General features: G+C 42.9%; 1 protein-coding gene across 1 annotated transcript in view; it reads left to right on the top strand.

Annotated features, from left to right (window-relative positions):
• Positions 1–625: 625 nt before the first annotated feature.
• Positions 626–22,697, top strand: part of MGAT5 (alpha-1,6-mannosylglycoprotein 6-beta-N-acetylglucosaminyltransferase) — a 116,330-nt gene continuing 94,258 nt past the window's right edge. The window contains exon 1 of the mRNA XM_068687365.1: positions 626–803. The gene's annotated coding sequence lies outside the window, so the exon portion shown is untranslated. The remainder of the gene's footprint in view (positions 804–22,697) is intronic.

Here is a 22,697-nt window from a genome sequence, read left to right on the forward strand (position 1 = left end):
CTGCCAGGCTTTGCCATTCGGCCGTGTCAGACACAAACGCTGTGGAATCGCCGTGACTTCCTCACCCTGTACGCGGGATCACCTCAGCGAGCTGGGAGCTCCTGAGCTGTAAGTTCCTATTGCTGCCTTTGGAAAGGGCTCTGCTGGGGGACTTGTGCGGTTATTTTCTGGGTATGTTACTTCAGCAATACATCACGGCGAACCCAAAAGTGACGGATGGGCTCTACATCAGCTGCTGTGTACGCGCATCCCCAAATTCAACCCTCAGAGGAGCGCAAATGTGGCCATCGCCCCCACAGCCGCTTTATCCCGCTGTGGCACCAACCAGCCCACCACCACCGCCTCGCCTCACGGCGTGGCCGGGAGCACTCTCCCCCCCGGGGCAGGCAGCAGGAGGCCGGCAGGAGGAGCGGGGCCGCCCGCCAGAGGTCCCCCTCCGCCCGCAGCCGCCCCCTGACGGAGCGCCGGGCGCTGAGGGGCGGCGCCTTCCCGCCCCCTCCTCCTCCTCCTCCCTCCCGCCTGCCGGGCGGGCTCGCACTTTGCAGACGCTCCCTTGCGGTGCCTCAGCCTGTCATAGGCGCGGGCGTGCGCGCGCGCATTCCCCCCCCTCCCTCCGCGTTCCCCTCCCCTCTCCTCAGCGCCGCGCCGCTCTCCCTCCTCCTCCTCCTCCTCTCTCCGCGCCCGGCACTTTGCAGACGCTCCCTGCGCCCTCCTGCAGGCGGCCCGGCCGCCCCTCAGGCCGCGGGCCCATGGGCGCCGCGCCCCGCCCGCCGCGGGGGGCTGCGCACGGGCGAGGCGCTGAGGTGAGGCGAGGCGGGAGCGGGGGGCGCCTCACGGCTCCCCTGGGGGGTGGAGGGCGGCTGGGGGAGATGAGGGGGAGGGAGGGGACGCGGGGGTCGTGGGGGTGTGAGGGGGGTGAGGGGGGTGAGGGGAGTGAGGGAAGATGGCCCCGGGGGCGTTGGTGGCGCCCGTTGGTTCCCCTCAGGGCGCCCGTTGCCTCCCCTCAGGGCGGTGAAGTTCGGGGGCGGCGCCGGGTCGGGGCTGGGCGCCTCAGCCCCTCGGAGCCGCGGTGAGCCGGGGACGCGCCGTGCCCTTGATGCTGCGGGCTGGGAGCGGTGCCGCTGGGGTGCCCGCTCCGCTTTCCCTCAGCCGCCCGTCCCCACTGGGGCTGTGTCCCGTGTGTCCCCCCGTCCCCCCCCGCCCTCCTCCTCCGGCTGCAGCCTTGCTGCTCGCGGCTCTTCCCAAATAGTTTCACCATTTCGTAAAGGGCTGACAGCCGCTCTCCGGAGGAGGAACCGGTTGGTTGGTGTTGTGTCGGTCGCTCTTGGAGCCATTTTGCCTGGGGGCACTCGGTCCGGGTTCGGCTGAAGGGGGGATTTGCCTCCTCCTGCCTTCACCTCGCGCAATGGCTGAGTTCTCCAGGAGAAATCGTGCTGGCTGCGGGACCCGCGGTTCACGTAGTGACTGGTAGCTGTGCCAAGCCTCATAGTGGTAAAAAATCCATCACTTTCTTTTTTCTGGTGTTTTTATTACATATAAGGCAACTTGCAGTGCTGCCTCCTGCTCTGTACCTGTACAGGAGAATATAGGGAATAGTTCAGTCTTAAGTAGAGCGCTATGTGTACTGAAAGGACTGGCTACTCGCCTTAATTTAAGGTGTACAGGCTGTTTTTTCTTTCTCCTATGTAGAATATGGATTTATTTTCTATCAGCAAATAAGGATTAAACAATATACGCGTCCCTTTTCTGGGTGGTAAATCCATCCTGCTGTCTAAGAAGGAGCCAGCTTGTACAGCCTGGACTGAAAAGATGCTGAAAGACCAAGTGGCTGAATACCGAGTGTAAGAAGATCAGGTTGCTTAAGCTCCAGGAACTAAACTGCCTAAAACTTAGGAAGCGGCCAGCAACACTGAGTGCAGATCATCTAAAATCCTTAATCTGTTTTGTGATGTAGAATCGGGCAAAATAATGAGGTGTTCTGCATTCCTGAAACGATTTAGATTAACAGCAATTGCTCTCCAGTTTGTCATCTCCTTCCAACCAAATTCCTTTCCCTTGATTTAAACAAAAAGCAAACAAAAAGTTATACCATCAACTTCTATTCTTGAGGTAATACGAAGGATTTTAGTAGCACCATTCATTTCAGTCTGAATTTATTTATTTTTTTATTATTTTTACAAGGTTACGTTTCTGGCATTATATTCTGCTGTCATCTAACAGGTTCGCTTCACTATTTTAATAAAATTGGCTTATTGTGCAGTTTTCCTCCCCATCTTGGCTCTCAAATTTTACTAAAATTCAGAGGCTGTTGACGTGAAGTGCCCTGCACTGATGTAGTAACTTGATTATTAGCTGTGTGGTAGGTGTTTTGAAGGCTTTTGTGAACACGGCATTCACGTTTTGAGCAGGTTGAATGCTAAAGAAGATTACCTTAGTATTTTATGAGAGAATTTGGTTTTATTGTTGTGAAAAGGGACCGATAAGGGAGATAGAGCAGCAAACATTACTTTATGGTTACTTGCTGACATTGACGTAGTCTATTGAGCAGATGGTGGAAAGAAATCTGATATGATAAATATCAAAAAGCCAGGTTCTGGTAGTATTTTCATTTACGTCATGTTATTCCAAAAGTGCCTGCTGAACTCGCTTGCTTAGCTGCGTTTGGAACCCGAGCAGTGCTCCTGCAGTCACTTGGTAATGAAACGCAGGAGTAGCTGCTGGAGGAGATGAACATGCTGCACAGCACTAATTAGCTGCGAATCTGATGAGGGGAAGCTCTTCCACGAATCAAGCAGTTCTGCTATTATTGTGTCTTCAATTTAAGAAATTTCTTAAGTGGTTGGAGTGGTACGATGCCGTCCTTTAATCTTCTCTGCTTTTGCAGTTAGTATTTACACGGCTCTGCAATTCATATATTGTAACAGTTAAATAAAAAGCAAAAACCCCTTTTGTCTGTGATGCTTCAGAAGGAAAAGTAGAGTTTTGTATTTGCCTCTGTGTGTATGCACACACATGCAAACCCCTCTGGTTTTCTTGTTTTAGCATCCTGTTACTGGTATACATTATTGGATCTGTGGAGGCTTCACTGCATCTCGCTTGCATTTCTTGAACAGCCTGGATGAGTATGAGGGCATGTAACTTCTGTGAGAAATGAGTTTCATTGTTCAGATCCGGTTCTGGTAGTGGCTTGGTTTCCCTCACTTGTGACCCCATGTGCTTTTGTCAGTTTCTTGTTTTTTTTTTCTTTTTTTTTTGTGTGTGTGTGTTGGTAACAGTTACTGTGAGTTACTCTCCAGCCACAGAGGGAAGGAGAGAAAAACTTTCTACCAGTTTTTATTAGTTCTGTGCAAGACTTTAGTTATTGACATAGGAGCTCTATTTGGACAGCATTTGAGGAGGAACAGCCGTGATTAGAACTAGTGACACCAGTGCTAGCACAACCTCAGATGCGTGGCAGCTGCTTTTGTGACCGTGCAAACTTTCATCAAGGTGGATAGCCTCACTCTTCTGCTCAAGCTTGGGTGATGGTTGAGCTGTCTTGAGACAAAGTGGCAGGGTTTGTTCTCGCCTTGCAACAAAAAGAAGTCTTGTTGGTTTTAATTGGGTGGTTCCTTCAAGGCCACAATGCAGGCACTCAGGCCAGGTTGTTGCTTCTGCCAGGAACTTCTGCTAAAAATGTGGCAGTTCTGTGTACTAGGGAGACCCGAAGGAAGGAATGGAGAAAACAAAATTAGTTCGGGGGACAGGGATTCCCTCTTTGAATGCTCCAAGTAGCAAAGTCCATGATTCAAAGTAGCAAAGTCCTTTTCACAAGGAAAGCTTAAGTCAATGATGTGATTCATTTGATTTATTATTTATGGTTTGTATGAGCTAAGAATCCTGTGATCCTTGCCCTTCGTTGAGTCTCACAAGGTCCTGTTATTCCTATTAGCTAAGCATATTTCTTCATACATCCCACAGGCATTCCAAACTGTTTAACCTTGATTATTAGTCCAGCTCACTGGTGTTTGTCTTACTGCTTTTTCTTTCCTGATAGAAGACTGTAGTATTTGAAAGCTATCAACCACTTCTTTTGACCTCGTCCTTTAGACAAAAGGGTTTACGTGGGTTACAAGTAGCAGGCAGATTGTTTTAGTGACTTGTTTTTTCCTTACATAAGAAGGAAGTAGATTCGTACTGTTAGGAAAAAAACTGATTTCACTTGTATCAGTTGCTGGCCTTGAATCATGGAGTTTGTTTCGTTTCTTTGTGTCACCATTTTTTGTTTTGTTTTCCCCATATAGTGTATTGCTTTTGGTTACGCTTCCTGAGAATAGTTTTGTAACTAGAATGTCTTTCTTAAGTCAGAGATTTGAGTGAGGAAGCTTGTTGCTGCTTCCTGTCTGTTTCCTGTTAAGGTTGTATTCCCTGCTTCCCAAAGAGTCAGGTGAGCCACGTGAGCACTCTGACTGTTGCACAGCAGTTTACATGACCTCTTTTGAGGTCCTGTCAAAACATTTTCAGATAGCTACTGATGAAGTGGTCATTGAAGGTACAAGCTGCAGTGAATTACAAATCCTGCCATATTCTGTGGTCTGGAGGTTTATTGGATGTGTTACATGTCAAGATATGGACCCTCTGGATTCCAGCCCGTTATGTGATAGTCCTCTTGTCTGAAACGTGTGTGAGTGGCGTGGAGTCACCCACTCCTACAGAAGACCTCCAGCAGTGCAAAGCTGTATGTATGGATTCACTTAGGCGGTGGTTCTCTTGGGCTTAAAATACTCTCTCTTATCCCTCTCCTCTTTTTTACCTCTGTTCTCTCCGTGTGTCTGTTCCCTTGCTGCAAAAATTTGTTCTTTTCTCCTTCCCTCCCCACGGCTGTGTCTGAAAGAATGAAAACAAATCTCCATCGGTTGCTTCAGGGCTGTTTTTGGAAGTTGCCCTTGAACTCTGCAGAATGTGGCTGGAATATGCATCCGGTATACCTGGAAGATGATTCCAAGTATTAGGGACCCAATGTAATCAAACTTTCACTTTTCTCTGCTGTTATGACCTATTTTGTTAAAACAACTTCATGGTTTGAGTGTAGATGGTCTATTTGAAACATTTCATTGGTGATGTAAAACTTGCCAAGGTGGGATGCATGAAGGAGTTACGCGTGTTTTTCTTAACTCGTTTAGTAAATTTGCACCTTTCTGATACGGTATTCATAGCGAAAATAAATCTTTGAACAGATCATTTACTTCTTAAAATGCTTTTATGTAATTTCAACGAGTCTGTCTTGATAGGTTCTGTTCAAGACAGCGTGTGCATTGATTTAATTTTGGATGTTGTAGACAAAGAAGAGTGAAAATGCTAGCCTGAAGTTCCTGTGAAGAAAATTTTCACCATCCCATTCTCTTCTTACTCTATTCTGAAACATGGTGACGTGACTGCCTTAAAAGCAGTGACACTGTTTGCTTGACCTAACTGTAGAGCCCAAGTCCCACACTGCTGCAGTCCACTGTTGTGTGAAGGCTGTTTCTGCGTGACAGAAATGCTTCCACTACTAGGGCTTCTCAGACATTGCTCCAAGTAACGGGAGCCATCAAATAGTTTTCTTTTCCTGAAGTTGGTTTGAACTGCCTATTTCTGCCAAGATGCAATTAAAGCATCATCATCATCCTGTCTGGATGAGTTTTCTTTCTGTTTTGCTTTTGGTATGAATTGTACATTAAAATGAACACACATACATGCACCTTTCCTAAAATGAATCTTGGTGTGTCTTTGTTTACCTGATCTCAGAATTTGAGCCACCTGACAAGGAGTCTTCTCCCTGGAAAAAAAAAAAAGAGGAATGAAGCAGCCATGTATTTCATGCCTAGAAAAATCCAGAAATACTCTTAACACTGGGACTTTCATACTTGTTTTGCAAATGCCTGTGACAAAGGGGCTTGGCAGCAGTGTTCTCTGTACAAGATAATTTGCTGGAAGCGGATATGAACTTTTCAATGTGATTAACACACTGTAAAACCAAAATCAGGTGAAGAAACAGCTCTGAAACTCCCTCCTGAAACACTGAGAGTCCTGACAAAAATGCATTTGGCTAGTGGTAGGCACATGGTGTGTTTAGTGATAATTCTGGCAGGAGGAGGGGCTGTGCCCTGGGCAGTAAGGAGATGTTTAAAACACAAGTAGGCAAGGAGTCCAAGCAAGGTACCTTTTTGGTGCTTGGGCAGAGGACATCTTAGAGGTAGGCTTGCAAGTAAAGAGCATGAGCAGAAAAGGGACTGTTTCGCAGTCCATGTGCTGGTGGAATTTCAGGTGGAAAGTTAAAACATGTACCTCTGTTGAAGAGGTTGTGGACACAGGTCTATAGAGCTCAGGAGAGAGTCTGGAAAAAAATATTTGGAGGACTGAACAAAATGACTTGTTTGAGAGAGGCTTTTGAAGGGCTCAGCCTGTTTGTCTGTAAGTTTAGTTTCTAGGTTTAGAAATCAGGTGTGAACTTTAAACAGATATAAAGCTAAATTAGAAAAGGAGGTTCCTTCTCTCTCTTTACCGCTCAGACTTCAGCATGGGTTGTGCTGCATATTTGACCGGATAATTACAGCTGCATCATTTCGATCAGTCCCCTGGCACATTGTTTTGCTTTGCAAGTTCTTAACATGAACAGCTCCCCTCCCTGTATTTCCCTTCATGAAATGCAGTTTCTCAAGCGACACTATTGATCCTCCAGGAGCATGGAGAAATGTAGCGTCGCTCTGTTGGCGCTTAAGATCTATATACATGTTAGGTAGCTACGTTTCTTTTACTACAGTGGGGAAAAAAAGCATGTAGGAGGAGAAAGCTTAAGTAGGAAAATACAGTGAAAGCACTTGCAGCTAACGGCTATTTTACTATGCAAAAAATTGACCAGTTCTGAATATTTAGACAAATTTTAAGAGCCTGTGATCAAATTAAATGATTTTTATGGTTATACTTTAAAACAATTGGCTTTTATTTCTAATAGCCATTTTCTTAGATACTAATTGAGTTTATTGGTAAACCAGTTCCAGAAATAATCTTTGCCTCAATATTGTAACTTCTCTTGAAAGAGGAATACAAATTGTCCTCCTTTCCTGCTAGGTAGTAGTAGTACTTGTTGGAATACTTCTCCAGATTTTTTTTCTTGAGTAGTTTGGCAGTTACGTTCGAGAAATGGGATAATCAGTAAAACAAGAACTTCTGCGTTCCTTGTAATGATGTAAAAAAAATGAAACCGGGTCACACACGTAACAAAGCAAATTGATATGTTAATTCTGAGCCTAGGTCTCAGTGCTTTGAGACTTCTGGGGACGCCTACTGCCCCTGCTTTATGGCACTAGTTGTTCAATATTGTGAAATCTTTGAATTCTCTTCGCTGCCTCTCCTTAGGGCTGTCTGGAGAACCTGATAGGACTATGCATGATTCCTTTTGAGCAGCAGGCTGCAGTGACTCTCATCTCACCAGTTTTATCCAAATTCTCACCAAGTAAGTTAAAGGGGGAGCGAGGAAGATTTTCACACTGGAAAATGACTAAGATTTTGGCCTCGCTGCTGGCTTCCATTGAGGCTTGCTAGCAGCTGAGATGGAGGTTCCCTGGAAGTAGCGCTCACCAACTGATGGTCTGGAAGTTCAGCTCAATCTGTTCAGGATCTGTTGCCACTGGTGGGTCACCAGTGGTGATTCAGTGTGCCCCTGGCTTGGAGGAAGGGATTTTCATCACACTGCAGCGAGAGGCCAAGTGCAGTGGATGAAGTGCCATCCTGATGTAAAAGGCGTGTTGCCGCTTACTTTAGCTCTCGAGTAGATGCTATTTAAACCTCTGGCTTTGTTTATTGAAACTAGGACAACGAGGCCCGAGTGTGCTCTTAAAGTTTCCTTTGAGGTCTGTAGTGGCTGATTTAAAAATAAAAATCAGCTTGTTACAGGTTTAGCTTCTGTTCAGCTTGTATTAAAGTCCTTGTACCTTGATATGTTTCCTGCCATACTAGCTTTCGTGTGTCCCAGTTCCGTGGCTTGCACGCTGTGTAATGGTACAGAAGAATGCCAATATTGTGTAAGCTACTTAAAACATGTCTAAGAGCACTTCCTTGCGTGCTGAGGTCTTAGTATGCGTGTGGCCACATCTACAGCAAAGAAAGCGGTCAGCCTTATCGAGCAAAAAATGGTCTTTTAAGAAAACCCCACCAGCCGTTCCCTGGCTTCTTCACCTTTTACCTGTGTCAGCTGGGGAAGGAGCTCAGGAGGTGGTAAAGCTGCTGCTGTCAGTGGCAGTGCTGGCTTTGGCTGTTTGAACATCAGTCTAATTTAGAAGACTGGCTTTATTCCTTAAAATTCTGTGTTACTAGGGGGTTAATATGGGTTAAAGCTCCCTCCAGTAGGCCAGGTGGCCCCAGTTTTATTTAAGAAAGTAATGGCCTTTCCCCTTTCCCGAAATGTGCTGTGGAAGTACTATTAACATACATGTTTGTACCTATTGTAATTAGGACAAAAATATCCTACTCGCTACAAAAACTTCTGATATTCAAATCAGATTTCGTGCTATTGATTTTGGATGTGTGTTATGCAAAGAGGTTTTTTTTAACGAAGGCAGACTCTTGCCCTTCCACAAGCTACAGAGTATTTTTAAATATGCCACCCACCTCACTCTCTAAATAACTAAAATTTGGCATTTTATTAGAAAGGCTGCTGATGCAGCATTGTATTTTGGCAGAAATTACTCCAGGAACCCTACAGTGCTCAGTATTTCCACCATGCCTATCATATGGGGATCAGGCCTAATTGCTCAGGATAAAAATGTGACCTGTCTATAGAAATACAGGTGAAGAACATTTCCATTGCTGATTTTGTACTGACCTCCTCTGTCATCCTTGCATTTGACAAATAGAAGAAGAAATTTGTCAAATGGTATTAGCAAACTGTCTTCCTTTTTTTCCCCTTTGCTGCTGTTTTCTCATTTGGCTTGCTGGTGTGGCTGACAGTACTGCTGATGGTTGTCCAGCTATTATTGTGTTAAGGTCTTCATTTCCTAATTTGATATTTAAGAAATTTTTGGATAGTACACCAGTGTTTGAGCTGTAAAACTGATTTAGGAAAAAAATAAACAGGGAGAAGCATTAGAAATTCTCTAGGACATTGTGTAAGAGGTTTCAGGGTTTTGGTTGTACCTTCCTTTTCATCTGGGCTTGTGTCTTTCTCCTCCCTTCCCTGTTTTTGTGTAATTTGAAGCATGATTTCTTTGTCACTGCTACTGAACTGTTGCTATTAGCACTGCCTCCTGTGTTCCACACCTCAAAAAGACTGAGAGGCTAATGGTGTTGTGCTCTCTTTTCATTTGGCATTCAGAAAAAATGCAGGCAACATACGTATTTCTGTTCTGCTCAGCCTGGCTGCTTCTCCACTGGAAGCAGCCTTCAGCTAGAGCACGAAAATTTTAGTGAACGTTACTTTCTATTCAGCTGTTTCTCAATGTTAAGTCAAAACTGTCTTGCATATTGTTTTTTGTTGTCTTTTGCTTGATTGTTGTTTTGTTGTTATTGATGTTAAGCTGGATTTCTGTTGTGTGTGAGAAGTGTTTGAGTGTCCTCTGCAGTGCTCAGAAAGAGGCAAGCTCTTTTTCTCAATACAGACTTCTGATGGCTTTTGTCTGTTTTCCCCAAACATCTTCTCTTCAAGGCTGTGGTTTCACTGTATGACTTGACATATTATCATACACTCAATGTTTATGCTTTACCTTGCATGTTCCTTCCCATCTTCCAGTTCTTTCTTATGTCTTTGTAACCTGTTTCCTTATTAGATATTTTAGAAAATCTTTACTGACCTGGGCTAAAACAGATCTCGTCCTTCCCCATCCAATCAACAAACCTGGATGGATTCTTCATCTGTAAAAATTAAGTAGAAATTCATGAAGTCTGAGAGGTATGGTTGTAGCTATGCAGAATATTTGTGTAGTCAGCTGATAATAGATATGAGATGAACATTTCTATTAGGTTGCCCACCAACTAATTGTCAAACCAGCTGATTTCAAAGATGGCTTGCGTGCCTTTAGAAGGCCAGTGGATCTTTTATCTATTTCTTTGTCACATCCATAACACTTTCACGCAGTTCCTCTTCCTTTTTTTTCTGATGTGGCTTTTTTCAACCAACCTCAAGCAACTGTCTGAAATGATTGAGTCATTTTACTGAAGGTCAGACTCTGCCCATGTTGCACAAGCTTTGAATCTACAGAAAATCAATGTAGCGTGTTGAAGAGGCGAGTGATCATTAAGTGTCCTGTAGTTTGTCTGGATCTGCAGATTTTTTTTTTCCCTGGGGGGTTATTGGCACCAGAATTGACTTCCATATTTTGCTGTTCTAATCACATATCGGGCTTCGTTGCTGCATGGTCAGCCATTGGGATGGGTTGCCCAGGGAGGTGGTGGAGTCACTGTCCCTGGGGGTGTTCAAGGACGTGGTGCTTGGGGACATGATTAGTGGGTGACATTAGTGGTAGGGGGATGGTTGGACCAGGTGATCCTGGAGGTCTTTTCCAACCTTAATGATTCTATGATTCTATTCTGGATGTCTATATAAGCATCTCTTCTAGGCCAGTCATTATATTAAAAAAAAAAAAAAAAAAAAAAAAAAACACACAAAAAACCAACTGGCTGAGCAGGAGAAACAAATGTGATGTTATGACAATTACAAAGAAAACGTGACCTTACTACTTCAGATTGTCTCAGCGGCCTGTTAGAACATCGGAGAGCTGAGCCAAGCAAGTCATCAAATGAATCTAAATTTCTGAACCTAGCTTTTTAATATCATTTGAAATTTCTTTTCCACAGAAAGCTTACACTTCTTCTATACTTCTTTTGCAAGTGGGCTTTTTTGAGACCCTTTTTGCAGTGATGCTCTCCATTTCATTGTGTACAGATTTTAGGTACCTGATGTGGAACTGAGTGTCATAGCAGCTAGATGCCTGTAACCATGAAGCGGTGTTTCATTTTCATTTTTTAGCTAAGCAGAGAAAAAGTATTTCTAGTTCTAAAGAATCTTACAGAATGATAGGCAGAGAGTCTGGTGGTGGTGAAGCTGTTGTTAAGGAATTGTTGAAGTAACTGGTGGAGTTCGGCTGTCTTTAAGGTAAAGCAAACTTGCATATGGAGAGCAGGAGCAACGTAGTTAATGAAGGAGAGGTTAGGGGTTAAATGAAACCTTACCTATGGGAAAACAGGCTTAGTTGCTGGACTACTGTGAAGATCAGGTATTTTATCAGGTTTAAAGAATAAATGAAAACTGCTCAAAAGCCATATGCTGAAATAACTGTTCGAAATAACTGCTTCTTAAATCCCTGATTATTATTTTATACTAAGTAATGTTACGGGACTACAGAGATGATTTTCAAAGCACTCTTCACAATTAAGCCTTAAGTCATGTGTTGGGTCCAAATCGTGGGGTGCATCTCTTCCCAGCATTAAAACAGCAGCCTAAGCTGGAATAAAGCCTGGAAGCTCTTGAGTGATATGAAGCTGTAGGAAGGAATATCGTAACCTCCTGAAGCACGGAGGGAAATTATAACAAATATATATAGTATAAAGATAAATAATAAATATAGGCTGTCTTTTGTCAGGCTGTTAGTAGGAACAGCTCTTCTCTTTAAGACCAGCCCTAATGAACATGAGTGACTGACATCTGAAGGGTTTTATTTTGCTGCCCCTGATTAGAGGTACTGTTCCACTCTGCATTCACATGGCTCAGCTATGGGTTTATGTCTTCTGCAGTGGGCTGCAGGTGGAAGTCAGTAGGCTAAGGTACAAAACGGTAGTAGGATAGCCTGTCTTGGGTCCTTGTGCTTGTAGCTTATAAAGAAAGTGGATTGCTCCGGGTGTTAAAAATGTGCTAAAATGTCTTCAATAGTTTTCTGCAAGTTCTGTCAAATCCTGGCGGTTACCAAGGTAAATCTATATAGCCTGGTTATACAAGGTTTAAAAGAGTAAGGCTTCCTGTATCCGCTTAGCCTTTAAAGATGCGTTTGCCAGCACATTCCCCCAGTGAGTAGAAAGGAATGAATATTTTCATAATATTGGAAAATCTGTTCCTCTGTGTCTCTGCCTTATTATCTTCGCTAGCTATGACTAACCCACAAAGAAATCCATTCAGCTGCGGTAGCATCAGTGATGTGGCCTCTTCCCTTCTGCCGCTACTACAGTACTGTTTGAAGACCATTTAAATTCTGCTCAGAGCTCTAGGTGATCTTTTTTGGCAGCCTTACGTATGCTTTTACATTAAGTGCTAGGTTGCAATAATTTTTAAAAGGCTTGTCTGAAAGTGGATGTTTTTGTGTGTATTTATAGGTGGTATTTGTCTTAGAGGTGTGGATTTATTTCACACACTGTGCCTTTAGCTCATTAACAGGACCTTGGTAGTAGGAAGGTTTGTCATACCGGAGTTTTACAACAGTCAGAGAGAATGGATGCTGAACCTGGCCCTGAGGTCCAGAAGAAAATCAGAAAGTAGAAGTAATTCCAGTGGGTTTGCATATTTGATACTGGGTGCCTTTAAGAACTCATTACCATGTTCTCCACCTAATGTTTAATTAGATATATGGCAAATAAATGTTGTCCTTGCTGCTAATGAAAGTTCCTTTTGAGGCAAGCCTACTACCACTGTATTTGTCCTGGAAAGTCTCCTAGCTTTTTCTTGTTACCTCAAAATACACTTATTTTCTGCACCCCGTATTTTTCCCCCACTGTGACCATTCTAGAGATGAACATTATTGCCTCTTGGATTTCCTTTTGGACTCTGGAAACAGTTTGGTTTAGGACAGTAAAGAGCTTTGTGGAAGTAACACATCCTGCTGTAGATGTTGCCAGGAGTTTAGAACGCAGCTACAGTGGAAAGATGTTTCTTACGTTATAGCCACAGCAGCTCATCTGCTGTCGATAGCACCACTTGTCACAACCAGAGACATTTTTAGAGCATTTTTTAAGGTTCTGCTAGTTGTGTGTTTTTGTTTTTTGTTTTTTAAGCAGTTTCATTTGATTACAATGCTTTAGTTCACAGAAAAGTGTTTTCTAAGAACTGACTTGTGTTCTAAGCACTGTAGGGAGAAAAACCTCAATTTGCCTGTCTGAGAGCGTGCCAAAGAGCTTGCATGGTGAAATTCCTGGTCTAGTGAAATCAAAGAGGAGGGCAACAGGTATAAAACATGCCCATAGATCATATAATCTTTGTATGGTTCAGCCAAGTGCAAAATTAACTCACCAGATTTGTTTCAGTTGCTTCAAATTGATTTGAAAAGGTGGAGAGGAGCAGAATTCCTTACGCTGAAATTGTTCAAGATAACTGCAGTGGGCAGCAGAAGAAAATAACCCTTTGATGTCACTCAGAGTGAAAAACACAAGCTTAAATTCATGTCAAGGCAAATGTAATGCTATTTTGTAGTTGTATAAGGCTGTTTAAAGTGGTTATCAGTGTTGGGGAAAACATGTCTTTATTTTCTAGGCTCTTTTTTTTAACGTACCAAATAAGTGTTTTTTCCTCCTCCCCTTCCCACACTAGAAGGAACACTTTTTCCTCTGGGGACAGAGATAGGATGAAGCTAAATATATCACTTGTCGGCTGTATTCTCCATCACGTTGCTTCAGTGGTTATTATTTGAGTTTTACCTTCAGAGGTTCTGCCTGATATTTGGTGACATGCATAATGAATAGAGACATAGCAATTTAAAATTCATTCTTTATTGCACTTTGGTTTTAGTTTACAAAGTGCTATAAAAATGAAAGGGACTTTGTAAGCATTAATCCAGGCACTTGGGGAAATTTCACCTCGATTTGTGTGAAGAGGAAAGAAAACGGCATAGGACTCAGCTTGCAAGTTTTTGTTGTTGTTGTTTCGTTTTCTGGTTTCAAATGCTATGTAGGAAGGTGACATTTCTCTTCTTTCAAAGCACCACCCTTTCTGTGAGGGTGAGGAGGCCAGCTGGGTTTGAAGGCCATGACCTGTGGCCTAGCTGTGCATTTTTGGTTGGTGTTCTTGCTTTCTGAAGCACCAGCTCGAGCAGCCTAAAGGCCAGCCTGAGGAGAGCAATGCACGTCTCTGGAGAAGCAATCCTGGGAGACAGCAGCTGGAGAAGAGGCTTCAGGTAGAAAGAGAGTGGCTTCTTCAGCAGTCCATTAGTGCTCAGAGGTACAAAAGAAAGTCTAGGTGTACCTAGGTGTGCTGTAGACATCTAAAATGTAGACATCAAAACCTTGTTCCTTTAAGTCTTTTTATGCTATGCTTTGGGTAACTGAGGAAAGGACTGGAAGGTTCCCTTTCCCATTGCTAATGGGAGCCAAGCAACGATGAGGAATAAGTTTCATTCTGCTGTAAACAGTATTCAAGCTCTGGCTTTGCTTTTGATACTCCTGACTCTCAGAATTGGCATAACCAGTTGCCAGCAACGGCAGCCTTGTCCTGAAAGCCAGGCTTGGAAGTTCTACTGGTTGCGATCATTTACTCTGACTTTCCAGTCTGTAGCTAAATCCTGTTAATCCAGCTTCTAGTTCATCCAGTATTTTATCCTTTGTAGGAGCTGACAGTAAAAATTGTGAGTTCATGCTGGAAATGTGTGTTGGCAAATAAACGAGTAGCCATTACAACACACATCATAGGAGCATCTCCTCAAGCTTTATGCACAGCCTTTGATCGAAAACTTACTAGGGAGACACGGTGGCAGCATGCTGACCTGGAGAGGACAACAGAGTGGTAGTAGAAGGTATTCTTGATCTTGATTGAAGGGCAATTTATACTGTCTGACCTATTCTAATCAAAATAGCCAGACCAGCCAGCTTTGTAGTTCAAATAGCAGATGACTTCTTACCTGCTTTCATTTGACTGAAATGTCTGGGGGACTCTCATTCAGGTTAATTCCTTGGGCAGATGTGAGGAGGCAATGACTTCTGCTTGGAGAAAGAGTTGGGTTTCTGCTGGCAGGGGTGGATCTGGCAGAGGTCACACCTTCCTGGCCCCAGCCTGTCACATCCAGAAATGTAAGCAGGGCATACTGAATCCCATGGTCCTCGTGACTTCCCTTCAGCAAATCCGGTAACCATTTTCCTCTTCACTCTCTCCACTGCTTCAACTTAACTGTGATAGCTTCTGCTGCCAAAAAGGGCTGTGGGTAAGCATGTGAGCCTGCTTTCTATTTTCTAAATTATTTTTCCTGATGTTCAGGAAGAGATTAAAAAGTTGCTCATTCTATATTGGGAAGCAGCATTAGGAAGTAAGAACAAAAGATACAAAATCTTGAATGAGTTGCAGGCACTAACGGGTCCTGACTATTTGCTGTGTTGTAGGATACTGGGGGGTGTGGAGAGAGAGGAAGAGATAAAAGCAGGGATTGCTCAGAGTTTAGGGGGCCGGCTCCATCCATGGTCAGCACGGAGCGCGATGCTTTTGAGGCTGCTGTTTGGAATCATTCCCCCAAAGGTAGAGAATGGCCAAGCTGAACAGCTCTTCATTATGAAAAGATACAATTTCTCCTTTTTGTTTTCACCAGCTCGGATACGCACCTGACCCATCTGTCGGACAGCTTGGTTTGCACAACAAGCCGAAAGCTTGTGTAAGAGAGAGGCTCCTTTTGTTTTTGTGATCTGAACAGCTCATCAAGGGATCTGTTGATTTGGCACTGCTCCTCCAAAGGAGGGTGAGGAAATGAGTGGCTGGAGCAGAGGGATGAGGGACGTGAAACGTGAAACAGGGCTGCCCCTTCTTCCTCCTCTTTTGCCCCACGTGCTCTTGATGTTCATTTGAAAACAGCAGATGTGGTAGTCTTGGTAAACCTTTATACCTTGCTAGGTACAAAGGCAGTAACTAAACACTAAGGGGGTTCTGTGGCAAAAAAAAAAAAAGCCAATTTCTCATTTGTTTTGGTTATGTCACCACAGCCTCACTCCTGATGCTGCAGAATGTTTGTATAAAAATGCTTCAAATGTAAGGAACAGCCAGCATTTTTGTTTTGAGGCTGTTGTCAAGAAGGATGCACTTAAAAAGGGCTTCTGACTGAGAATGCCCTGCCACACCTGGGGCAGTGTCAGAGTGCAGTACCAAGCCTATTGACACTTCCTTTCGTGGGTCACATCTGGGTGCTTTTTGTTTTGGCATGCGGTCAAAAACCGATTTAGCCCTTTACAGGGATTAAGCGTTGCTCTCAGACATTGTAACTCAAAAGACTGTGTCCAGTGTGTGGTGTGAAATTAATCAAAAGGAAAGAAAATTAATGACCTGCTGTGGTGCCATCCATCAGGATATCACTCAGCAGGTGTGAAATTAACTTGCCTTGACTGTGGATTAAATTTAACGGCGTGACGTGAAACTACAGAAACCATTTCTGTTATTACTAGGGAGCAAGCAAGCTTTTTTTTTAAAGATTCCAGATTAATGAACTGCTTACGCCATACAGTGGATAGTCCTGTGATCATTTAACAGCATGAATTTAGATTATGTTCCCTAAGAAGATCACGTATTACTGTATCAGTAAAAATTGTTAAAGGCAGGCCGCAGAAATGCGTTTTTAATTTCTGTAATTACGGTGCGCCAGATGGTGGGTGCATACTTGTTTCCAGTGTACTATTTCGGCTCAGATATAAGCAGTTGTGATCTTTATTTACAATTAATCAGATTTTAACCTAGGTGATTTGAAATTGCGTTGTGACTATAATGAGTTCCAAAGAAACACACAGAAGAAATGTCTCTGCTGCTTGTTATAGTTGCAAAAAAGCCTTTATTTTTTTCCAGATCCTAATTCTGAGGATAGCAAAACAACCCACTAACTTTAATTGTCTGCCAACTATTTTGGAATGAATATCTAATATTAGATTATCTACTTAAAGGACTTGATAAATCATGGTTAGTTTGTTACATATAGAGAGAGAGTTCTTTTGAGAAGTAATAATGAACTCAGTTCCCCTACCGAAGGTCGCAACCCTCAGAGTATACCCCTGCTGCCGAGGCTTGACTTCTTATCAGCTGCTCTGAAAGAGCAGCACTACAGAGATGTAAAATACATTACAGTTTATCAACTGCTCAAGATGAATGAGGAAGACGAAGGAAACATACCTCCCAGTTTAAATCTAAAGATTCTGCCAACCATTTTTTTCTGTCCATTCCTGCTTCCTTATGCGCATGCACTTTTTCTCTGCAGTTGCCCCATATTTTTCATGTGGCATTTATTACCAGCGTGAAGGCTCCCTTTGACTTCTGCGTTCTCAGTGGATGTTGGTTGAAAATGCCTTGAACATCCTCCTTTAAAAGGTTCAGTCGCCTCACCTGTTTTAGAACTCCTGATGTTTGTGCCCTCAGCAGAGACGTAGTCATTTATGTGTGGCTTTTTTCATTCCTTCACACCCTCCTCACCCCTCCCCAAATCAATTCTGACTCCCCATTTCCAAGAATTAAGGAAGCTGCATGTTTGTGATTAGAAAGATTGAGTTGGGACTTGCATGGTACATAAGCAGTTCCTGGAGGATCTGTGCTGCCCTGCAACCTGATTGAAGAGCTCTGTTAAAAAAAATAAAAATAAAAATCCTTTTGTTGAACTGCCAGGATATTCTACAAGTTTTGTCTCCTCTTTGAAGAGAAATGTCAGTCTTGGTGCCTGTTTCAGGACGAGGAGTTGAACAAGTGATGGAGGCCTGATGCTTTTTATCTTTATAAGCATTAACAATTCAGGTCAAGCTTTTAACCGAGAATAAAGGCTAGATGATTACTAGAACAGTTATTTCAGCTGGACCTTTGGGCTGTTTTCTTTCCTGCATTAGAGAGTGAAAATCTTGATATGCATGCCTAAAGAGACTTGCTCTTTAGGCAGAGATTGTAACATGGTGCTCTTGCAAACTTGCTTGTGTTGAAGGAAACGCTGGAATATTGTGCTCAACTGCTGCCTGCGGTGTGGCATTTAGATTACCGGGCTTATTTAATGTACTCCTGCCATTCTCTTGCTGATGGCTTTTATAGCTGCCTAAGCTTTTATGATGAATTTGTAGCCCCTGGAGAGGGAAAGAAGAAAACAGATAACTTCAACTCTTTCTATTGAACTTGTTTAGGTTTTGAAGACAAGTGGAAGGAAAAGCAGCAGTCCTCTTCGCAGCTAGGGCAGCAAGACAGTTGATTTGTTTCTGTCCTGGGAAACTTCTTGCCAGCAAGAAGTCCTCGTGTCTGTTTGCCATGATAGGCTGTGTGAGCTGGATCTGTGGAAGCGCTTTATTGTGTTTTGCCTTCAAGCTGAGCTTGTGTTGGCTGCTTTTGCGATTTGCTTTATCTTTGCATATCTATTCTATCCCATCAGAAGGGAGCACGCGAAGCTAATGGAGCTGTTAGGGTGTCTTCACAGCAGTGCTTTTTTTTAAATGCAGCTCTCCTAGATTTTGGGATGAAGAGAACTCAGTAGATTTTTCTGTATTGTCTGTTACAGAAATATGCAAAACTGTTTCGACAGCATGCTCAGAGGTGAGCAGTGTGATGCTGTCTGCCTGTGAGCATGGGCTCCTGAGAGCGTATTCCCATTTCTCAGTTCAACTGAGGAGTGCTGTTGAAATGAGAAGACATCGTTCCCTGCACACAAGCAGAACCAATGGAGGGAAAAAAAAATATAATAAAAACAAACAAAACAAAACTGCTGTTGAATGTGGTTTGCACAATATTGACCCAACTAGGGGAAGGGGACCTGGCTCTTCTGGTTGCACCCAGTATTTCCAGAGCATTTGTTCATCTCCCAGGTTATGCTGACAATGCTCTTGAGTTTCTGGTGGGTTCAGAGCACGTGAGCAAAGGGGGAGCTTGTGTCTGCTAGCAAAGACGTTGGCTGTAGCCAGTGGTTGAATTACTGGGTAGGGTTTTTTGTGGATCTGTGTGAGGAGTGAAGGCTTTGTTTGGCTTTTCTCATGACATTCTCTGTATTTTCTCAAGCTGCAGCCAATAAATGTCCCTTCCCAAAGGAATTGCCAGTCTGTAGACTTGTGATTGTTATTCTAAGTCAGCCATGGAAACATGTTGTGTAACAAGTCTAAACTATGATATTTAACAAGATACTAATTCTTCATGGCAAAAATATAGAGTTGTTTAATTAGCACTCAAACCACTTCTTTAGCCCTCTAGTTCATTATGTCTCAAGTAGGTTTATGCCACTGATTCATATAGCTCATTACTGCTCATAAATGTCACTGTAAAATTACTTAAAATAAGAGTGTTAGCGTCTTGCTGTCATTAGTTCTACAGCTGGTTTGGTTGTGGTGACAAGTTGGTAGATAAAGTGTGAATTTTATAGTTGAAGATGTCAGGACTTGGAGAGCTTGCTGCTCCTTGTCATGGGAAGAGACATGCCTGCAGAGCTGAAAGCTGGAGTTGGAAACTTCTTTCTGGTCATATCTACTGCCTACCTCTTTTGTCAGCAGTATGAGTCAATGTCCCGCACAGAGTTTAAAAGCAATAAATGCAACGGTAAAAACTGTAAATTAAGTCACTGATGACACTTCTCGGAACATGGCATCAATGAGAGGCTTTCACTGAATCTTTGTGTTCTCCGAGTAAATGGCAGGCAGTCAAGGTCTGGAGCATAACAGCATAGGCTGAAGTGGCCACTTCTTGAGTAGTGCAGCTGATGATTTCCAGATGCAAATCATAATAATTTGCTCAAATACTTTACGCGTAGGTGGGATCCTGTAATCTGCATCTCAGAAGACTGTTGACATTGTGAGAAGGAAACTAGAAACAGGACAGGAAAAGCTTGCGTGAATCACTTTACCAATTGATAAGATGATAAAAGGTCTCAATACTTTAAAGTAGCAAGTTGTGATGGTGAACAAATAACATGTCTGTTGGTGGCCCTTGAAGTTTTTGTTGTTCTTTTTGATGATGTTGGCAAATTCCAATTCAGCTGAGTAGGAGAAGTCTTGGAGGCTAGAAGTTCAAATTGATTTATTTTAATAGATTCAGGGGCCAAATATTTGGATATCTACAGTATCGTGAGCTCTACTTGTGCCAGCTATCAGTAATTTTTGCGTGGCTTCATATGAACAGATTTCAAAGGTTGGAGGTTATGATGTTGCTTGTTTTATTGTGTATGTAGTGAATAAGGTACAGGGCTGTACAGGAGTAGCAGGCCAGCATTAGAGTCAAACTACATGACATGTCTCATGTTCCAGGGTGCAGTTCATCAGTGGGAAGAGATTATAGATGTGCAGAATTAAAATGGGAGCATCCCTGGTTTTAACGGAACTGGTGTGGGTAGGATGTATCCATCTACTAGAAATTAGTGAGGCACAGAATTTGGCCAGGTAAGAACTTGTATTATCAGACTGCAGTGGCACAAGTACTGCAACCTGAGCCCAGATCATTTTCTGGAAACCCTAAAGCAGTCTGCTAGGTATCTGTTGTTTGTTTGCTTGACAGGGATGTGCACATACATTTAGAGGAATATGTCTCAAGTGACTGAAGATGAACTTCTTTTTATGCTTCTTTTTTTAAATGAACTGTAATGTTAACCAAGAGCGACATTCCAGTTTAGTCTCTGTTCAAAGAAAGATCTGTTTTTAATAATTTATGTGGAAGCTCTATGAAAGATGTAAAATGTGACAGCTCTGAAATAAGAAGATTGATGCTGCTCCGGTGTGATCTGATTTGGATTCTGACCTAATTTCTGTTAGTTAGTGATCGGTATAAAAGTTGGTGGGGTACGTGAGCTTACGACTTCGGGAGATTACTGGCTGATATTTTTAGGCCACCAGCTAATCCTGTTTAGGAATAGGATTCTCATCTGAAAACTGACAGGTCTTTAAATTCTTCCCATTTTGCTTTATGATGACAAATGGGAAGTGTACAGAAAAAGCAAAGGATTGATTGCCTATTTCCAAGTGTCTTGTGCTGTGGTGCTCTCATCTAGATAAGGATTCTCTGCATGCATGTGTTTAAGAAGTGGTATTTATTTATGATTGAGCAGAATGAAAATCTTGTATTGAAGCTGTTAATTTTGCATGTACTCCAGAGGAGGTATGGAAAAACATTGCACACCGAAGATGTTTGGAGCCTTTCCTTCTGGATTTTTCTCATATTGCCTTGTAGCTGTTTGCATAGCAGCCATACTGTAGATAAACTAACAAATGCAAATTCCCTGTTCTGTTTGCTTAGTCAGAAGCTGTGTTCCATATATAAACACATCTTCCAGATGTTTTCTTCTTGTTAGCAGTTGCTTTCTTGCTCTTGTAGCCTATGGCAGAGGCAAATGTGCTCTTTAATTCCAGTCTTACGGTGGGGTTGTCATCTGCTATGTCTGTTAAATTGGTAAGTTAGTATATGAAGCGTTTTGTCAATAGTTTCTACAGATGGAGTCCACAGAGCTTACTATGGAATCCTTTAGATGAGTCCACCCATGTGATTTTTTTTTTATTAAACATCATAAAAATTAAGAAGCAGCAGGAAAAGAAAGGGCATCTGATGCTGGAGTGTTATATCCAGGTTTGTATTGTCTTGTAGCCGTTCTGTTTCCTTTCAGTTGTACATGTTGATGGGAAGGGAAGTCAAAGCTAAGTGGAAAGATGGGAATTTGGACTGAAAATAGAATGTGTATGAATAGTACTAGGTTGTACTGAAATTACTGTAACTCACTCTATTGCTGCTATCTCAGAATTGAAGGTGTTACTTATAGAGAGAACCCAACTTGGAAGGCTTTATGGAGTGCCACAGCTTCCACCTGAGTAGCTGTTCCACTACACATAGAGTTGTGCGTGTAGGTAATGAAGTGAGAGTCGGACAGTTTTGATGAGGTAAGGTGATCTTTATGTGAAGAAGGATTGTTCAGTTAGAGCTAAGAAAGTGAGCAAGGCTTTCAGGATTGCCTACAGGTGAGGTTCTTGCTGTGAGCTACTTTTGAGGCTGTATCTCACAGCAGTGGCTCTTGCTGACCGTGTTCTGCTTTTTGACTGCCTCGAGTTGTTAAAGGATAATTAAAGCACATTCAACACCTGTTTAATACTGTTATTGTCATATGAGCAATAGCTGTGCCATAATTTAATTTGGAATTGTTGGCTCAAATTGAACTGTGGGGCTTTTGTTGCCAGTTTAACTTGATAATATAAATGGGTCCTTCCCTTTTTAGTGAAAGTGGAAACATTGGACCAATCTCGATTTAATTTTCAACTTCCACCACCCCTTGCTCTGAACTGCTGCCTGCTAAGAACCCTCGTAATACATAGTTTGTGTAGTGAAACCTCTTTTATTGCCACAGAAAGCTCCCATCATGGCTTGGTGAGGCCTTCATTTCAGTGGCGATGAGGGGTTGGAGTGAAAGGCAGGGGAGTAGGAGGGTGTCATATCTATATGGGCGACGCCATGCCTTGCAAGACATCCCTGTGTCCTAGCACACAGCTATAGCCAAGCCCGTGTCTCCTCAGAGAAGAGACAGCTGTGGTTCTGTGGGCAGTGTTACCAGTGAAAGAGAGCAGCTAACTCTCAAGAGGTCTCCCACGCAAGTCAAGACAAATTCTGCAGTTCTGCAGCACAATGTAGTTCTTATTTTTTTTCTTTCCTTCTTCTGCCTTCCTTACCAACTTTTGAGAGTTATTTCAGTGTTTTCTGGGAAGAAACTGATTCAGCTACTACTCATCAACCAGATGTTTGGGTGTATGAAACACTTCTCACTGAGGCTTTCTGAGCTTCCTTCAGAGCTACCTTAATAACTGTCCTTCCTCCATTTTCA

Source organism: Anas acuta, chromosome 6 (genome assembly GCF_963932015.1).
Source record: "Anas acuta chromosome 6, bAnaAcu1.1, whole genome shotgun sequence".
In the NCBI taxonomy this organism is placed as follows: Eukaryota; Metazoa; Chordata; class Aves; order Anseriformes; family Anatidae; genus Anas; species Anas acuta.